Source organism: Bombina bombina, chromosome 4 (genome assembly GCF_027579735.1).
Source record: "Bombina bombina isolate aBomBom1 chromosome 4, aBomBom1.pri, whole genome shotgun sequence".
In the NCBI taxonomy this organism is placed as follows: Eukaryota; Metazoa; Chordata; class Amphibia; order Anura; family Bombinatoridae; genus Bombina; species Bombina bombina.
In genome coordinates this window covers 739,194,091-739,215,136 of record NC_069502.1, presented here as the reverse complement: position 1 = coordinate 739,215,136, position 21,046 = coordinate 739,194,091, and the positions used below count along the sequence as shown (strand labels likewise).

Below are 21,046 nucleotides of genomic sequence, written 5' to 3'. Positions count from 1 at the left end.
ATACTAATTGGATTTCAGCAATACACACTTAGATTAAGATCATTTGAAAGTTATACTACAATATCAGAATACATATTGTATATAAACCTTGGTGGCGGTGTTGTCGTTCTGTTGTTGACTCATGTTCACACTGGCTACATTATTCACACTTGTCGGCACTATATTATATATCCTATGTTTACTATGTTCTGATTTATATACAATATGTATTCTGATATTGTAGTATAACTTTCAAAGGATCCTAATCTAAGTTTGTATTTCTGAAATCCACTCAGTACGAGGGACTAATTCCCTAGAAGCACTTAACCAATGACAGTTGTTCATGTGCATGTTTCCAATGGTAGACTCGTACTTTATATGCTGATACCCATCCTCCATGCTTTTTATTATGTTTTTGTCAGTGCACTGTTTTTTGATTATCACCCCAGCTATTCACGAGTTCTTAGCCAGCATACTATTACCTGTTCTTTTAGGTGGTACATCTAATTGGTGGCGACAATCTGTTTATGATTGTTATGTGGAGCCGATAAGGCTCATTTGTATTTGTAAACACTAAGAAGTAATGACATCAGAAATGATGCCCGTCTGGGCAAACCGTAACCGGAAGTGATGTCACTTCCGGTTACTGGATATGGGGCTATAGCAGTTAGATACCACAGAGGTTGCAGATGAAACACAATGAAGTGATGTTTGCACTAAGTTGATGGTATATACACAGTGATGCATGTTTATTTATGACACAAGTATTATGTGATGAAGTTTGTTTTGTATTACATAATGGTATTGATTTGGTACAAGACTTTGTACTGATACCAGAAATGAATGGTGTTTAAAAACTTCTGGGTTCACTTAGAAACACACTGGATATTATGTACTTTTGACGCCTTTTGTTAACAGGAAATGGGAGGTAACTGTGTGTGTGTGCACTTATTTAAGTATGTGTGTTTGCATACACTTCTGAGGAAGGGGAGGTTTACTCCCCGAAACGTCAATAAATTTGACTGGTCTGATTCTGTTTTCTGGTGAAGCTGTATTAAATACACAGAACAACCGGGTGGTTGACTCCAGGAGTGCAGATTCACATCAAGTTGGTTATATATATATATATATATATATATATATACGCACACACAAACTGTACATAACTAGTATAACCATAGCTAAGTTTACATTATGTATATATTTACACATTTTTAAGAATTATTTTTTGGATATAACTAACTAAATGACAGAACTGAGAGAATACTTCTAATCCAAATGATGAAGGGTGAGTGCCAACTTTTGAGCTGGAAACAAAGAGGCAGAAAGTGGGGGGGAGGAAATTATGTTTAAAAGGACTACAAGACTTCCAAGTTACCTCCCCAGTTAGGAATTATTCAAAACTTCTTATGATCATGGACAGACATTGGAGTCATAAATTAAGTTTATATCAGAAAGCTCTCAATATGGATGTGAGCTAACCATGACTGATGTTACTGGCAATTACTACTGGTGGGATATGGCTAATCTGCTGGATGGCAATTACTGGAATTCAGGTGGAATGGCTTTGTGCGCAGGAAAATTATTAGATTGAAAAATAATTCATATTTAATTTAAAAAAAAAAGAAGATGGAGGGGAGGAAGACAAACAGTGATGTAAGTCTATTTGAAGGAATTAGGAAAACTACTACAAAGAGACAGGTAATGGAAAGAAAATAAATTAAATATAAGAGAGCATTTTTTTAAGATTTTCTTTTTTTATATACTTTAATTCCAGAATTTCAAGCCAAGACTATACCAACCTCTGCTGACTTTAGAATGGAAACATCTTTCTCTGAGCAGCGCGCCAGGCGGGAGTCGTTAAAAATACAATCTAGCTATGCAAGTTGCGCAGTACTACGCAACGTGAGTTGGGAGATTGTAACTTACCTCCTCCGCTGTCGGTTTTCACTAATGTCCGGCCAGGCATTGTAGGGAATTGCAGTGCGATGGGGGTGACACCATCAGAGGAGATTAATTCTTGCTTGATTTTGTCAAGGACTACCAACATCTTCTCGTGGACCACCAGTGGTCCATGGACCACTGGTTGGCGACCGCTGCTCCAGAGCTTGGGTATATTTTCCAACAGTAATGAATGAAGCCATGGACTCTCCTCCCCTTTAGATGGAAAACAGCAATGATGCTTACCTGATAATTTCATTTCCATCGAGGGGAGGAGAGTCCACGTCTCCTGCCCGTATCTCCGATGGGCGGACATAAATTTAATTAATCTTCTGGCACCATTTATACCCTGATGTTTCTCCTACTGTTCCTTGTTCCCTTGGCAGAATGACTGGGGAATGAGGGAAGTGGGGGGAGGTATTTAAGCCTTTGGCTGGGGTGTCTTTGCCTCCTCCTGGTGGCCAGGTTCTAAATTCCCAACAGTAATGAATGAAGCCGTGGACTCTCCTCCCCTCAATGGAAATAAAATTATCAGGTAAGCATAATTTATGTTTTATCAAGCTCCGTATGGAGCTTGAGCCCCCTTGCCAGAAACAGAAGTTATGAATCAGTGGTCTAAAGACCGCTGCCCCATAAACTGTCCGCCTGCTCTGAGGCAGCGGATAGAAATCAACCCGATCAAATATGATCGGGTTGATTGACACCTCCAGCTAGCGGTCAGTTGGCCGCGAATATGCAGGGGGCGACATTGCACCAGCAGTTCACAAGAACTGCTGGTGCAATGATAAATGCAGACAGCGTATGCTGTCGACATTTATCGATGTGCAGCAGACATGATTCGCTATATCGGATCATGTCCGCTCGCACCATAGTAAATAGGCCCCTTAGGGAAAGATACATAGCAGGGTTAGCCTTGAGAAGTATGCTGTTTTTTTCCATTTCTGACAATTATAAAATCCCCAATTTTCATTGCAAAATTACGTGAAAAGGGAAAAAATAAATAATTAAAACAAACATAAAACATATTTTTTTCTTTCATGATTCTAGTAGAGCATACAATTATTAAAAACTTTCCAATTTTCTTCTATTAGCTAGTTTGTTTAATTTTTCTTGGTATCCTTTGTTGATGGAGCCGCAATGCACTACTTGTAGCCAACTAGAGGAATATATATATGTACAGCCACTGATCATCAGCTTCTGAGCCTACCAGGGCATACTTTTCAACAAAAGATATAAAGAAAAAGAAACAAATAAAATAAAATAAATAAATGGAAAGTTGTTTAAAATGGTATGCTCTATCTGAATCATGAAAGAAAAAAAATTGTGTTTCATGTCCCTTTAAAGTATATTGCAAAGTTTTTTTACAATATATAACTGAACATTTGTATAAAAAATATCAAGGTGTTTACTATCCTTTTGGGATTATATTACATTATGTCCAACATTGTGCAAAATCTGTTTATTTGCAAGTCATGAACAACACAGTGACATGCGGTGAGGTCAGAGGCTGGTGAGGCACTGGCTATGATACGCAGGAGAAACACATATATGATTAGTACTGCAATATCAGTGTTTGGCTTACAAATCCAAATAATTCATGTTTTTGTTGTTCTTAACTTAGTTCTGTAAATTTAGACTACAGTATTTTGTTTAATTTATTAGATGTGGTATCCTGTGCTCATATCCATATATGATATCTTAGCCTGGATATAGGAAATTGCTGAAGGTATTTTGACCCCTTGATGAATTTTCCCTAGGCCCATAATTAACATTTTATATGTCAACTATAAAAAGCAGCTTTACTGTTAGGGCAAAAGTTTTTAGTATTATAAACTGAACTCTAAGTAGACTTTAGAAGGTCAAATATTTTTTTCACAGAATGGCATGGCATTGCCCCAACAGTAAAGCTACTTTTTATAGTTGACAATATGATTTATAAAATTTTAATTATGGGCCTAGGGAAAATACAGCAAGGAGTCAAAATGCCTTCAGCAATATATTATGTCCATTCATGCTCTCAGATATCATATTATGGATATGACTGAGCACAGGATATACCACATTTAATAAATTAAACAAAATAGTCTAACCTTTTGGGAATACGTCATCAGAAAAAATGCCTATGTAAAATAATGCATTCAATTTCTCAGAATGCATTATTTTACATAGGCAGTTTTTCTCGTGACGTATTCCCAAAAGGTTTTTTTTTTTATTCCCTAGAAGAATTTATTATTCTGAGATAATAATGGAGATGGGACTTTATATTGAGCAGAATCTTTATGCTGAACCTAACCACTAAACCACTGACACGAACACCCTATGAACAACCACACTTTTAAAAATTGTTACAATATATTGTTACATATAATACCCCTGACCCATGTTAACTGCCTATAAAAATAAATGACAGCCTGTGCATTAGTAAACCTCCTGCTATAATTTGTCATGTCATAATATTTATAATGTCTGTGCATATAGATATGGGTAACTCAGGAAGTTTAATGAGGATTTAAAACATTTGTATTCTTCCTCGACCCATACACCAGATACCCATGCAGGCAACCACCCTTACAGGGGTGAGAGATAAATAATAAACGACAATGGAAGTAGGCAATAAACACTATGAAATGATAGAGTAGGTAGAATAACAGTAAAATTAGTGGAACAAATCCGAATTAGCTTTGTGTTTGGTATCAGGTGTATTATGAATGGCACCCAAAAATCAGCAATGCCTCCATTGATATACACAGTGCCCCACAACTTCAGTAGCATCTCCACTGAGCTACAAAATACCCCAATAATTTAGCACTACAGTTCCCCAAAATCCAACAGTCTCCAAAGAACTAAATAACACTCTAAATGTCTGCAATGTTTGCACAGTGCCACACGAAACCAGTACTAACCCACAGCAAACTGAAGTTTTCAAAACACCACTAAATAAAACGTTTTGACTGTGGTGGCTAATTTGCCTTGGCAGAAGTTGCTAATGGGCATAGCCATAGCGAATGGGTATTTCTGTTGCAGTCTGTGCTATTTATTTTATTATTTTTTTTGCTTCATTTTTTATGTCAGTACTAGGGGATCTAAAATGTTAAGCCTATGGCATGAGCTTTAAACCTGTGATATGATTACTAGGTCACACAATAAAATTTGTATTATGTGCATGTTGAAACACTAATATTAACTGGGTAAGAATATACATTATAAAGATTCCTAAATAATTGTAGGTCATTTTAACTTATTTACTGCTATGTTACAGCTTTGTTGACAGTTAAAGGGTTAAAACCTAATTTGTGGTAAGATATTTTCTTTATGGTAAACCATTCAGCATCCAGGAAACTGACTTAAGAGACAAAAGTCAGCTTTTGATGTTCTAGTTTATATAGGTTGATCAACCTTAATATTATAAATGTGATTCAATTTGTACCACTCTAATCTGTAATGACTAATGAGCTTTGCATAACTCATAGTTTATCATATTAAGATATGTGTTGACTGAAGGTTGTTATACTGATCCAGCAATAAAGGGGTCAATGGTGATCCTGATATAATTGCATAGTGTAACTATAACTACACCTATCAACTCCCAAGCACCGTTGCTTATAAGAATTGAAGCTCCTGCTAAGATAGAAGATGCTTTTTTTACTTGCTTACATTTTATTGCATTCAGACTCCTTAAAGGGACACTGAACGCAAATTTTTTATTTTGTGATTCAGATAGAGCATGCAATTTTAAGAAACTTTCTAATTTACTCCTATTAGCAGATGTTCTTCATTCTCTTGGTATCTTTATTTGAAAAGCAAGAATGTAAGTTTAGATGCCGGCCCATTTTTGGTGAACAACCTGGGTTGTTCTTGCTGATTGGTGGATAAATTAATCCACTAATAAACAAGTGCTGTCCAGGGTTCTGGACTTTCTTTTTCTAATAAAGATAGCAAGAGAACAAAGAAAAATTGATAATAGGAGTAAATTAGAAAGTTGCTTAAAATTGCATGCTCTATCTGAACCACAAAAGAAAAAAATTGGGTTCAGTGTCCCTTTAATGATGAGAAAGAAACATTATCTAAAGTAACAGGACAACTAAAAAGTGCTTCTGTTAATAAATATCCATGTTATGGTGGTATTCATATTAGGTGGTATAACCAGAAAAAAATAAAATAATAAACTTTAAAACAAATATATTTTTTTAATAAACATTATTAAAAAGTTGTTATACCCATGAGGCACGTCCCTGGAACAACAGCCGGCAGTGGCGTATTTAGTTTTTTTTGCTGCCCTAGGCACTCAAATTCTGCTGCCCCCACCACCACCTCCCTGAGTTTTATGCTTTTTTTGGCCATAATATTTTTTTGGTCAGGGTGTAAGGTGACTTTTTTTTTTTTTATTCAAAAGTTTATTGAAAACCAAAATATTACAAAAATACTGTAAGAATGAAAAGTTATACATCGGTTTCAAGTTACATCAGTTTTGCATTTGGTTTTTAGACAATGAGACCTATCTATCAAGCTCAGAATGGAGCTTGAAGGGCCGTGTTTCTTAAAGACCACTTTCTAAAGACCGCTGCTCCATAACCCTGTCCGCCTGCTCTGAGCAGGCGGACAGACATCGCTGCAATTCAACCCGATCGAATATGATCGGGTTGATTGACACCTCCCTGCTGGCGGCCCATTGGCTGCAAGTCTGCAGGGGGCGGCGTTGCACCAGCAGCTCTTGTGAGCTGCTGGTGCAATGCTGAATACGGAGAGCATATTGCTCTCCGCATTCAGCGAGGTCTTGCGGACCTGATCCGCACTGTCGGATCAGGTCGGCAAAACCTTTGTTAAGTTGGCCTCTATAAGTAAGAAGAAATAAAATGGAGGGGGAAAAAGACGAAGGGAATGGGAATGGGGGAAATCAATATGTAAATACATGAATAAATAAAGTTAAGTTATTGTTTTTATTTGCATGGTTTTAACATATCTCATAAACTATGAAACGATCAAAGAGTATTTGGACAGACTATAGAACCAAAGTAACCTAGGTTTGGGTCGTTATAGCAGGGTTATTTTGGGTGTATGTTTCCCACATTGAGAGCATTTGGGTGTATATTTCAGTATTTTTAGTTTTCATATAATGGAATTCTTCTAAGAATATCGTACGGTTACACTCCAGGTACCATTGGTTGAGGGAGGGGATTTTGTCGGATTTCCAATTTCTTGCAATGAGAATTTTAAAGCTAATGCTTAACGTGACTTTTTTATGGCATTTCCAAAGTAAATGTTCATGTTCAAGTACGTGTGTGTATATATTTGCTTGTATATCGTGTGTGTGGTGTGTGTAGTACAGTGTGCATGTGTAGTGCAGTGTGTGTGTAGTGAGACTCAAAAAAAGTGCCCCCCCCCCCCATTCTGCCGCCCTAGGCAAGTGCCTTGTTTGCCTAGACCAAAATGCGCTACTGACAGCCGGTATTTATACATGATTCAGCAAAGAAGAGATTCAAATTCACTTGGTAACAAACAAGCAAGCGGATCATTTTTAAGTAGAAAGAATTGCAAATGCATAACAAATCTGTCCTTATTATTTCACACTATAGCAAGAGACATGGATTCCTAGGTCTTGATTATGGATGCTTCTTTCTTGCAGTGGTTGGAAGAGGAAGATGAGAATGATGAAAAGAAGGAACAGGGAGATGCATGAAGAGGAATCTATGAAATTAACAGATCGCAAAATAAAGACAGATGATTATAAGGGAAAAACTGGGATGAAGATAGCATGAGCAAGGACAGTAAAGAAAATGTTACTCAAGTACCTTTACCAAGAAGGATTTTGAGACTACAAAATGCGTAAGTCAAACAATTATTTTGAGCCTAAATTAATAAATACTTTCAAACTAAAAAAAAAAGTTGCTGTTTGTGGGTTGTCCAAGAAAAAAAGGGCGTAAACTCCTCAAAGCGTAGTATGTTAAAAGTGAATACAAGGATTTATTGAAAACACAGCAAATGCAAACTCACACATAAAAACCTCAAACAAAAGTGTTATGTGAGCAAATGGAGTCTCACGGTAACATGGAGATGGTAGTGGTGTCCCAGAGGTGTCTCCCACAATCCGGATAGGTCTTTTAAAACTGGAGTTCAGCTGGGCTTACTATGTGAGAACACAGTCCCAAAGTGTTCAACAAGTTACTGCAATCAATTTTGAAAATTGCCAGCCAGGTAAACAGCTGATCGCTGTGGCGTGTAGACGGTGGGCGTGGCCTTATGCGTTTTGTAGGGGAACTCCCTACTTAGTCAGAGGCTGCCCACTTGATACACATACCGTCTATAAGAAAGTTGGGAGAGCATCCCACGTGATAGCCACGCCCACCGTGTACACGCCACAGCAATCAGCTGTTTACCCGGCCGGCTGTACTATTGAACGACTGTTTCTAGCTAGTGGCTGCAATTTTCAAAATTGATTGCAGGAACTTGTTGAACACTTTGGGACTGTGTTCTCACATAGTGAACCCAGCTGAACTCCAGTATCAAAAGACGATCTATCCGTATTGTCAAAAACAGCTCTGGGACACCACTACCATCTCCATGTTACCGTGAGACTCCATTTGTTCACATAACGCTTTTATCATACCTCACAATTGTTTGAGGTTTTTATGTGTTTGTTTGCATTTGCTGTGTTTTCAATAAATAACATACTATGCTTAGAAGAGTTTGCGCCCTTCTTTTCTTGTTTTTTCATACAGCTACATCCGGTGTTCTGGTAAGGGACCAAACTTTTCAAAAGAGTGAACCATGTCACTTCCTGTGACGTTTCATCAGCTGTTGCTCACATTTTATATCACAAATGGGGGTGTTTATGGAAAGCTGTTTATTCCTCTCCTCAGCAATATTCAGAAGTCCACCCCCCCACCACTGCAACTACTCCCTATTAAGCTGAGTCTCTGTGCGTGTATGACAAACAGCCACTCAACTATCATCAACACTGCTTCTTCTGCTGATCCAATGCAGCTTTTCACAGGCTCCCTTCAATGTCATGTTTTAAACAGCAGTAAGCATTGGATCAGCAGAAGAAGCAGTGGCGATAGCAGAGTGGGTGTTTGTCATACACGCACGGAGACTCCGCTTAATAGGGAGTAGTTGCAGTAGACTTCAGAATATGCTTTCATAGTTGCAGTAGACTTCAGAATATGCTTTCGTAGTTGCAGTAGACTTCAGAATATGCTTTCGTAGTTGCAGTAGACTTCAGAATATGCTTTCCATAAACACCCCCATTTGTGATAGAAAATCCCACGCATGCGCTATAGAAAGGCTTCTTAATTTGACAGGTCTAAATAGTTTAACAGTGACGTATGCGGCCAGGTATGTGATGACGCTGGCACGCATGCGCGTTAACTCCAAAATGTGAGCAACAGCTGATGAAACGTCACAGGAAGTGACATGGTTCTCTCTTTTGAAAAGTTCGGTCCCTTAACAGAACACCGGTCTCCAGTACCGTGTTTTTAAATGGGCAGCAACTCCTGGGAGGAACTTTGTTTCTACAGAGCTTCTACTATATATCCTTTGTTTTTGTACCTGTGGGTGGAGCGCTCTTAAAGTGTTTTTTTGTTTTATTTTATATTATTGTGTGTTTTCCAGTTCCAATATTTTGAAGGTAAGTAGCCTTTGAATGAAAAAAGTAATCTATTATTATATATTACTGTAATAGCTGGTTTTTAATTATGTTCATGATGATGAAAGTAAAAGTCATCTTTAGCATCAGATAATATTAAAGGGGTATTTAAAAGTTAATTTGAATTGCAAAGAATTGTTATGAAGCCAATTACATTTAAGAATCAGGACTACCACCATATGTTCAGCAGGTCCCATTCAGAATACTAATTTTATGTCCCTTTAGCAGGATAGCTCAGCACAAACTATTCTACAAATATTTCTCTCTTATACTTGTAGAACCATATCAGTACAGTGGTTAGATGTTCTCTGGCCACTGAGGAAGGTAGAAATGTCCAGCAGAAAGTCTACAAACATCCCATCCCTCCACATTTTAGTTTATTTTTTGACCTTAGATAGGTTAAAGGGACATTCCAGTCAAAATTTAAAAAACACATAGATGACTTACATCTTTGAATAGAAATATATTTGCAATATAAATGTATTGGCAACAATGCTTCTATTAAAATTATCACTGTTTTAGTGTTAACAGTTTTCTCTGCACACACATGTGAAGCATAGCTAGATATCCTCAGTGCACCAGCATTTTAAATACTGCAGCTACTCATAGCACAAGTGGGGCTTGTGTCATGTCAGCAATTAACAAATTGAGTCATTAGCAGTGATGTGTTTAAAATGCTGGTACATGGTGCATACTTAAATACACATTTCAAACAGCTATAGCTTTTATTAGAAGCATTTTTGCTAATAAATGTATATTTTATAAATGCTTCTATTCCAAACTGAAATGTGGATTCCAACTTTGGCTGGAATGTCCCTTTAAGGTGAATTTCTGTGTAATGTCACTGTGTACTGCAGAGCTACAGGGGAGTGACCAGAGTCCAGAGTAAAGTGAGTTGAAGACTACCAAGCCTAGATGGCTTGGAACACTAATACCAACTGTTGGATCAAACCGCTAAAGTTAATAAAGTACCTTACCACAAAAATGAATAGTGCTCAAAGTGTGGAATTAATAAACGAAAGTTTATTCAAAAAACATGTAAAAATACAGACATGGAGAGGCACCGATAGAAATGTTGGATGTGTTTTGTGCCCCCTAGTGGAGCTTAATGGGACACTCAAGTTAAAATTAAACTTCCCTTTTCAGATAGAACATGCGATTTTAAACAACTTTCCAATTTACTTCCATTAACAAAATGTGCACAGTCATTTTATATTTACTCTTTTTGAGTTACCAGCTCCTACTGAGCATGTGCAAGACTTTACAGAATGTACTATATGCATTTGTGATTGGCTGATGGCTGTCACCAGGGATAGGCACAGACAAAGGCTTTGGCAGACATTTTACAAAGTACAGACCTTCGTGAAGGACACCAAGGTACATTATATTATACTGATGCAAATACCACTGATCCTATAACCAGCACTCATCTGGCTATACACATGTGCCAGTGTCACTACTGTGTCTTTGTATAGTGCTTGGTGTTATTATACTGATGCAGATACCACTGATCCGATAACCAGCCCTCCTCTGGCTATACCCATGTGCCAGTGTCACTACTGTGTCATTATATAGTGCTGGGTGTTATTATACTGATGCATATACCACTGATTCTATAACCAGCCCTCCTCTGGCTATACCCATGAGCCAGTGTCACTACTGTGTTATTATATAGTGCTGGGTGTTATTATACTGATGCAGATACCACTGATCCTATAACCAGCCCTCCTCTAGCTATACCCATGTGCCAGTGTCACTACTGTGTTATTATATAGCGCTGGGTGATATTATACTGATGCAGATACCACTGATCCTATAACCATTCCTCCTCTGGCTATACCCATGGGCCAGTGTCACTACTGTGTCATTATATAGCGCTGGTTGTTATTATACTGATGCAGATACCACTGACCCTATAACTAGCCCTTGTCTGGCTATACGCATGTGCCAGTGTCACTACTGTGTCTTTGTATAGAGCTGGGTGTTATTATACAGATGCAGATACACATCCAGTATTTCTTGACAAGCCACTTACTTTATTCACACTACATAATTCTTTTTATTCCTATTATTTAATCAGAAAGAAAAGATAAACTAAGGTTGTGGCGGACACTGCAAGGGCTAGTCACGGACACCTTGCCTATCCCTGGCTGTCACATGATACGGGGGAATGAAAATAGACATAACTTTAAAATTTGTCTGAAAAAAATCTACTACTCATTTGAAGTTCAGACTAAGTGCTATTGCATTGTCTTGTTATCAGGCATTTGTTGATTATGCAAATATTCTTTAGTTACTAGATCTTTAAACTGAGACAAATGTTTGACACATACTACTGCAAAAGACCAGTCACCCCAATCTATTGTCAGAGACCTTGTGTATGACCTTGCAATTTGAGGCCTGCAAGCCGTCTACCATGTCTGTTGTTTGAATTGAGAGTGCTGTTACCCATCAGTGTTTTTGGAGCATAGTAAAGCTGATTAGGGTACCTAAACCAATCACAAATTAAATTATTACTACTAACATAAGTGAGGGAAACCATTACTATGAATGACATTGAGAATTAATTTTAAAAGGACATTAAGCTCCAAATTGAATTCCTGATAAAGGGCCAGATTACGAGTGGAACACTTACAGTTACGCGCAAGTGATATCTGGCATATCTCGGCTGTTTCCACGCGTCAGATGTAGCGCTTGTATTACAAATTGAAAGTAAAAGTGATCTCCTGAGTGCAATTGAAGTTAACGCTCGTCGGGTTAGTGCGTCCTCAGAGCTCTGATTAACTGTTTTACAAAACAAAAAAGGTGTCACAAAACACATAAAAAATACATGTAAAAGTACAGTTACACTCATAATAACACCATATAATTAAAATTATTTTTCTTTCTAAAATTGCACAAAAAAGTTATAAGTGCTCAAAGATATGAGATCTCAGGTGTTAGAATAAAAAAGGCAGACAAAGGGCTTTAACATAGAAATACATACATACTGTATACGTGTCTAATGATGTATATGTATCTATATATTTATATATATGTTTATATGTGTGTACATATGTATTGATTTATATGTGTATATATGTATTTACAGACATATATACACATATAAATACATATGTACACATAGACACATATATAAATGCATTGGAGCCCTTTGCAGTCAAGTAGAGGAAAACATGACAAAGCATATTTATGCAATATTCATATTTAATAAAGTGTTATAGTGTGTATTTACTGTAAATATTTCACATTCCAATGTTCTGCACATAGCAGAATATGGTCTATGTATTTATAAATAGATATTCCAATATAATTATCTGTATATATCTATACTTATATATAGTAATGTATATGGGTATAGATGTATATTGTACCAAAATACCATCAGATATACGTAGAAATATGTATTTATGAATAAATAGAACATATTCTTATGTGTGAAGAACATTGGAATGTGAAATATTCATATTTTCATGTCGGGTTAGCGCATTTGAGAATATGCAATCGGTTTGCGCACAATCTTGCTCCATTGACTTCTGTGGGGGAAAAAGTTAATGCGATCGCAATAGTCTAACTTTAGCTTTTTGCGCACATTGGGTTAGCTTGTGAGCTAAAAGTTTTTACTTTCAACTTGTAATACAAGCGCTACCTGACACGTGCAAAAAGCATACTTCTAGCAGAGTTAGCGCGTGAGTGGGAGCATTAAATACCGCTCCACTTGTAATTTGGCCCAAAAGGTTTACGTATCCATAGAAAAAAAACTTTGTTATGCACTTTCATTATTTATTTTGCCTGTTTTTTGTGTAATTGCAAAAGTGTAGTTTTTCCACTGCCCCTGAGTAAGAAGGAAGTGCATTCTCTAAGATTCAGAGAGTAGGTAGGGTTGCCAGGTATCTAGTATTCAACCGAACAGTCCAATATTTTACCAAACTGTCCTTGGTAAATTTTCCTTTACATCTATTATTAAATTGGCTTCATTCTCTTGGTATCCTTTGTTAAAGGAGCAGCAATGCAGTACTGGGAACGTGCTGAACAGATCAGGTGAGTCAATAATAGGAGGCATATATGTGCAGCCACCAATCAGCAGCTAGCTCCCAGTAGTGCATTGCTGTTAATGAGCCTATCTATGTATAATTTTCAACAAATGATACAAAAAGAACAAATCAAATTAGATACTATGAGTAAATTGGAAAGTTGTTTAAAATTGTATGTTCCTAAAATTATAGCATAAATGGAGATAAAATATACAACACTCATGAGGCTTTACAAGGTATATGTCCCTGGAATGCAAAAAACAAATTATGCTAATAAAATTGTTAGATTTTTTTTTTTTTAAAAGATACAAAGACAACAAACCAAATTTTCCCTCCACCTGCATCATTTTACAGCCACCAGCTAGTTACAAAATGCATACATGTAAATACTGTGCAACTTTGGACCTGCTCAGTAGGAAATGGAGCCTCAGAAAGTTTGCATATAAAATAATGTGCACATTTTAAAGTATGTTGGAAAGTTTTTTTAAACTGCATGCTTTATCTGAATCATGAAACTTTAATTCTGACTTTATTGGCCCTTTAAAGAACAAGTAAGTGAAATTTAAACTTTCATGATTCACATAGACCACATGCAATTTTAATGAGACCTCTCAATTTACTTGCATTATTACATTTACTTTGTTATCTTTTTGTCCTTTGTTGGAAATCATTTCTAGGTAAGATCAAGAGCAGCAATGCACTACTGGGACTCATGAGTATATATGTATTTATATGTGCAGATACATATTTAAACATAGAAACACATAAATACAAATGAATACACATATTTAGACATATATTTGTACACTGAGTCCATTCCAGTCAAACACCTCACCATATATCTTTTTAACACTTAAAACTATTAAAATTATTACAATTATATTTTTATTAAAAAGTATATATATATGAGTGATAGTTTATTTTAATATGTGTTTTGTGATTATTATTTTTTTTAACCCTAAAACTTTACTTCAGGGGGTCGATTTATGAAGCAGCAGATGCCGCTTCCGACCCACTCCACTTCAGTTCCACCTGAAGCGGAAGTTAAGAAGCAGCTGTCCTAAGACCCTGAGACTCTGAGGTGGCGGACAGCAATCAGCCCGATCGAATACGATCGGGTTGATGGACACCCCCTGCTAGCAGCAGGGGGCGGTATTGCACCACTGCTGGTGCAATGATAAATGCTGACCGCGTATGCTGTCGGCATTTATCAATGTGCGGCGGACATGATTCGCTATAGCGGATCATGTCTATCCGCACCATCATATATTTACCCCTAGGTCTCAATTTGAGCTAAATATTTAAGCGCAATTTTGGCTGTCACTCGAGTGCAACCTATAACTTTCAACTTGTAATAGCATTATTTAGCACGGTCGTTATATCCATTGAAAGTATAGGGGACGCTAGAGCAAAGTTGGCTCTCTATCCATTCTCTGGTAAATCAACTTTCCAATTTTATTCTATTATCATACGGCTAGATTACGAGTTTTGCGTTAGGGTTAAAAAGCAGCGTTGAGAGGTCCCAATGCTGCTTTTTTCCTAACGCTGGTATTACGAGTCTTGCAGGTACAGGTGTACCGCTCACTTTTTTCCGCGACTCGAGCATACCGCAAATCCACTTAAGTAAATTGCGTATCCTATCTTTTCAATGGGATTTTCCTAACGCCGGTATTACAAGTCTTGGAAAAAGTGAGCGGTACACCCTCTCCGGTTAAGACTCCTACCGCATTTAAAAGTCAGTAGTTAAGAGTTTTATGGGCTAACACCGTAACATAAAACTCTAAACTAAAGTGCTAAAAAGTACACTAACACCCATAAACTACCTATTAACCCCTAAACTGAGCCCCCCCCCCCCACATCGCAAACACTTAAATACATTTTTCAACCCCTAATCTGCCGATCGGACATTGCCACCACTTCAATAAATATATTAACCCCTAAACCGCCACACTCCCGCCTCGCAAACATTAGTTACATTTTATTAACCCCTAATCTGCCGTCCCTAACATCGCAGACACCTACCTACATTTATTAACCCCTAATCTGCCGCCCCCAACGTCGCCACAACTATATTAAATGTATTAACTCCTAAACCTAAGTCTAACCCTAACACCCCCCTAATTTAAATATAATTTTAAATAATCTAAATAAAATTACAATTAACTAAATTATTCATATTTAAAATGAAATACTTACCTATAAAATAAACCCTAAGCTAGCTACAATATAACTAATAGTTACATTTGTATCTAGCTTAGGGTTTATATTTATTTTACAGACAACTTTGTTTTTATTTTAACTAGGTAGAATAGTTATTAAATAGTTATTAACTATTTAATAACTACCTAGCTAAAATAAGTACAAATATACCTGTAAAATAAAACCTAACCTAAGTTACAATTACATCTAACACTACACTATCATTAAATAAATTAACTACAATTAATTACAATTAAATTAAATTAACTAAAGTACGAAAAAAACAACACACTAAATTACAGAAAATAATAAAATAATTATTTTTTTAAACTAATTACACCTCATCTAATCCCCCTAATAAAATAAAAAAGCCCCCCAAAATAAAAAAAAAATCCCTACCCTATACTAAATTACAAATAGCCCTTAAAAGGGCTTTTTTGCGGGGCATTGCCCCAAAGTAATCAGCTCTTTTACCTGTAAAAAAAAAATACAATACCCCCCAACATTAAAACCCACCACACACACACCCAACCCTACTCTAAAACCCACCCAATCCCCCCTTAATAAAACCTAACACTAACCCCTTGAAGATCACCCTACCTTGAGACGTCTTCACCCAACCAGGCAGAAGTGGTCCTCCAGACGGTCCGAAGTCTTCATCCTATCCGGGAAGAAGAGGTCCTCCAGATGGCCAGAAGTCTTCATCCAGACGGCATCTTCTATCTGCATCCATCCGGAGCGGAGCGGGTCCATCTTCAAGACATCCGACGGGGAGCATCCTCTTCTTTCCGACGACTAACACTAAATGACGGTACCTTTAAGTGACCTCATCCAAGATGGCGTCCCTTCAATTCCGATTGGCTGATAGAATTCTATCAGCCAATCGGAATTAAGGTAGAAAAAATCCTATTGGCTGATGCAATCAGCCAATAGGAATGAAGTTCAATCCTATTGGCTGATCCAATCAGCCAATAGGATTGAGCTCGCATTCTATTGGCTGATTGGAACAGCCAATAGGATGCAAGCTCAATCCTATTGACTGATTGGATCAGCCAATAGGATTTTTTCTACCTTAATTCTGATTGGCTGATAGAATTCTATCAGCCAATCAGAATTGAAGGGACGCCATCTTGGATGACATCACTTAAAGGTACCGTCATTTAGTGTTAGTCGTCGTAAAGAAGAGGATGCTCCGCGTCGGATGTCTTGAAGATGGACCCGCTCCGCTCCGGATGGATGAAGATAGAAGATGCCGCCTGGATGAAGACTTCTGGCCGTCTGGAAGACCTCTTCTGCCCGGATAGGATGAAGACTTCAAACCGTCTGGAGAACCACTTCTGCCCGGTTGGCTGAAGACGTCTCAAGGTAGGGTGATCTTCAAGGGGGTAGGTTTTATTAAGGGGGGATTGGGTGGGTTTTAGAGTAGGGTTGGGTGTGTGGGTGGTGGGTTTTAATGTTGGGGGAGTATTGTATTTTTTTTTTTACAGATAAAAGAGCAGATTACTTTGGGGCTATGCCCCGCAAAAAGCCCTTTTAAGGGCTATTTGTAATTTAGTATAGGGTAGGGATTTTTTTTTATTTTGGGGGAGTTTTTTATTTTATTAGGGGGATTAGATTAGGTGTAATTAGTTTAAAAAATTGTAACTATTTTATTATTTTCTGTAATTTAGTGGGGTTTTTTTCCGTACTTTAGTTTATTTTATTTAATTGTAATTAATTGTAGTTAATTTAGTTAATTTATTTAATGATAGTGTAGTGTTAGGTGTAATTGTAACTTAGGTTAGGTTTTATTTTACAGGTAAATTTGTACTTATTTTAGCTAGGTAGTTATTAAATAGTTAATGACTATTTAATAACTATTGTACCTAGTTAAAATAAATACAAAGTTGTCTGTAAAATAAATATAAACCCTGAGATAGCTACAATGTAACTATTAGTTATATTGTAGCTAGCTTAGGGTTTATTTTATAGGTAAGTATTTAGTTTTAAATAGGAATTATTTAGTTAATAATAGTAATTTTATTTATATGTATTTAAATTATATTTAAGTTAGGGGGGTGTTAGGGTTAGACTTAGGTTTAGGGGTTAATATATTTATTATAGTGGCGGTGACGTGGGCGGCAGATTAGCGGTTAATATATGTAGTTAGGTTGCAGCGACATTGGGGGCGGCAGATTAGGGGTTAATAAATATAATGTAGGGTTCGGCAGATTAGGGGTTAATAATATAAAGCAGGTGTTGGCGATGTCGGGGGCGGCAGATTAGGGGTTAATACGTGTACGATTAGGGGTGTTTAGACTCGGAGTTCATGTTAGGGTGTTAGGTGTAAACATAACTTTTATTTCCCCATAGGAATCAATGGGGCTGCCTTAGAAGCTGAACGCTGCTTTTTTGCAGGGTTTTTTTCAGCCGACTCTGCCACATTGATTCATATGGGGAAATTGTGTATGAGCACGTTTAGCCAGCTCACTGCTACCGAAAGCAGCGCTGGTTTTGAGGTGAGATGTGGAGCTAAATTTTGCTCTCCGCTTCACTTTTTTGCGGCTAACGCCGGGTTTAAAAAAAACTGTAATACCAGCGTTGTTTGTAGGTGAGTGGTGAGCTGAAACTGCTCGTTAGCACTGCAAGCCTTACCGACAAAAACTCGTAATCTAGCCGATAGTTTCTTAGTTCTTTTGTAGGCTCTGGAGCAGCAATGCACTATTTGTATCAAGCTGAACACAACTGCTGAACCAATGACAAGTGACATATATGTATATCCACCAACAATCAGCTAGCTCCTAGCAATGAATTACTGCTCCTGTGCCTATCTAGGTGTTCTCTTCAACAAATGATACCAGGAGAGCAAAGCAATTTTAATGATAAAAGTCATTTGTCAAGTTATATAAAATTGCATGCACCATCTAAATCAAAGTTTAATTGGGACTTTACTGTTTATTTTATTAAAGCCCTTTTATAGCAAAAACAATTAAAATGTATCATATAACTTAAATCCACCATGGCTTTGTCCCACTTGTAGACCCTTATCTTTTGTAAAATGTCTCTCTTTCCACTGATATGTTATTTCCTTGTATTATAACCTCCTCACATTCTTTAGTGATTAGGAACTCATCATTTTTATTTAAACTATTATCTTTTGTCTAGTTGTAACATTTCCAGGAGATTGTAGTTGTCTTGCACAGTAGTACTGTGGGGGTGTAATCAGTATCAGCTAATAAGACTCATATGTCAGTTCATTAGACTCCTCTATCAGTTTATTAGACTTCTCTGTTTTTACATACTACCGCCGAGTCTTATCTCATAAATGCCAAGGTTAAATAATAAACCTGTTATCCTTTAGCTCCACTGGAAAAAATGATTATTTTAACCCGCCCTGACAATCATTAGCATAGCCAGACAAACTGCTTATTATTAGACCTACTGATATTTTAGTACTAAACAATTTCACATCATTAATAAAAATTGCTTGTCCTATAGTCACAACTCTATGTCACTTTGATTATGCATTTAGACAAGAATGGACAACATATTTAAAAGGCCTTTCAGATAAACATGTGCTCCCTAACTCAAGCAATTATTGCATCCATTGAAACTTACACTATGGGGCCCATTTATCAAGCTCTGTACGGAGCTTGTGGGTCCATGTTTCTGGCGAGTCTTCAGACTCGGTAGAAACACAAGTTATGAAGCAGCGGTTTTAAGACCGCTGCTCCATAACCCTGTCCACCTGCTCTGAGCAGGCGGACAGGAATCACCGGAAATCAACCCGATCGAGTACGATCAGGTTGATTGACAGCTCCCTGCTGGCGGCCCATTGGCCGCGAGTCAGCAGGGGGTGGCGTTGCACCAGCAGCTCTTGTGAGCTGCTGGTGCGATGTTAAATGCGGAGAGCGTATTGCTCTCCTCATTCAGCGAGGTCTTGCGGACCTGATCTGTACTGTCGGATCAGGTCCGCAAGACCTTTAATAAATAGGCCCCTATATATTTAGGTTTTTTTTGTGCATACCTATGTCCTAAAAAATTAACAGCCTTTAGTGGGATTTACTTTGTTAGAGTCACTAGTTATGTGTCATTACTTTTATCCCATGCCATTATTTTATATGAGAGACATATTAAATTTTTCTTACCTTGCAAAAGGTTGATTTGTCACACAAAGAATGACTTATTAAACTAATCAATTTGCGGTGTTTATTATGGTTTCAATTCAAATTGTAACTAAGGGAGAGACAGAAAAAAGACAGGGGCTTATATAGCACTCATCCTTACTAGAACTAAATTAGAAATAGTATAAAAACCATACTTTAATATATATAGTTAAAATGGGGTAAACACCCCTAAGGAAATCTAAAACCCACTACCAAGCAAACAAACAAACAAACTCAGGGCAAGCCGACAGTCACTCCTCTGTTTCCTGGCCGATAACAGGAAACATCGGCATCAGGTGGCTGAAGTGACTGAACGGTATGCAAGTAAAGTAGTTTAAAACAAACGCGTTTTGGCTAATAAATAGCCTTTCTCAATGTTATACTTCACAATGTAAAGTTGTTTAAGCCGAGGCTCCAGCGTGCACAGTCTTATATATCAGTGTGTGATTTACCTCTAGCCAATCACAGTGTGCCCAGCAAGAGACGCCTACATGTCCTCCAATCGCTATGTGTAGACAATTACGCCCACCGTTAGACCCACTCTGTGTGGCTGAGGAATTGTTCGTCAAACGTAACCTGCACGCTTATTGGATATATTAGCGGGCTAGAATTCTCCCCTAATGTGGTGCCCACGCTGCAATATTATCGTGGCCAATAGATCATACTGGTCACAAAATAGGATGTAACATAACAATAGTCATTACAATACTAATGTGTTATTACTTATCAATCCAGTCTGATTAACATCAATATGGTATTTTGATGTGATCGCCTCGGAACAAAAAATGATTACAGATGGAAACCAAATGGGTTTTCAACCTGAATACTGTCATACCTAATGGTATGAATGAGTATAATAATTACTGTGTGTATATCTAATTGGATATGTATAGTGAGTGTAATATCCCTTTAATTGTGGTAATCCAGCCCATTTAAGTTTATGTAAATGTCCCTTTAATACATAGCATCATTTGCACTTTATATTTATAGTACTAGTTACGATACATAAGAGGGATCAATAACTACTGGGCTTTATTTACATAATATGATAAAAAAGAAAATACATAGCCATTATTAGCTTAAGCTATGCAAAAGAATGACAAGGC

General features: G+C 37.3%; 1 protein-coding gene across 2 annotated transcripts in view; it reads left to right on the top strand.

Annotated features, from left to right (window-relative positions):
* Positions 1–21,046, top strand: part of SCAF8 (SR-related CTD associated factor 8) — a 579,788-nt gene that overhangs the window by 546,379 nt on the left and 12,363 nt on the right. For both annotated transcript variants that reach the window (XR_008402065.1, XR_008402066.1), the window contains one exon: positions 7,544–7,743. The gene's annotated coding sequence lies outside the window, so the exon portion shown is untranslated. The remainder of the gene's footprint in view (positions 1–7,543; positions 7,744–21,046) is intronic.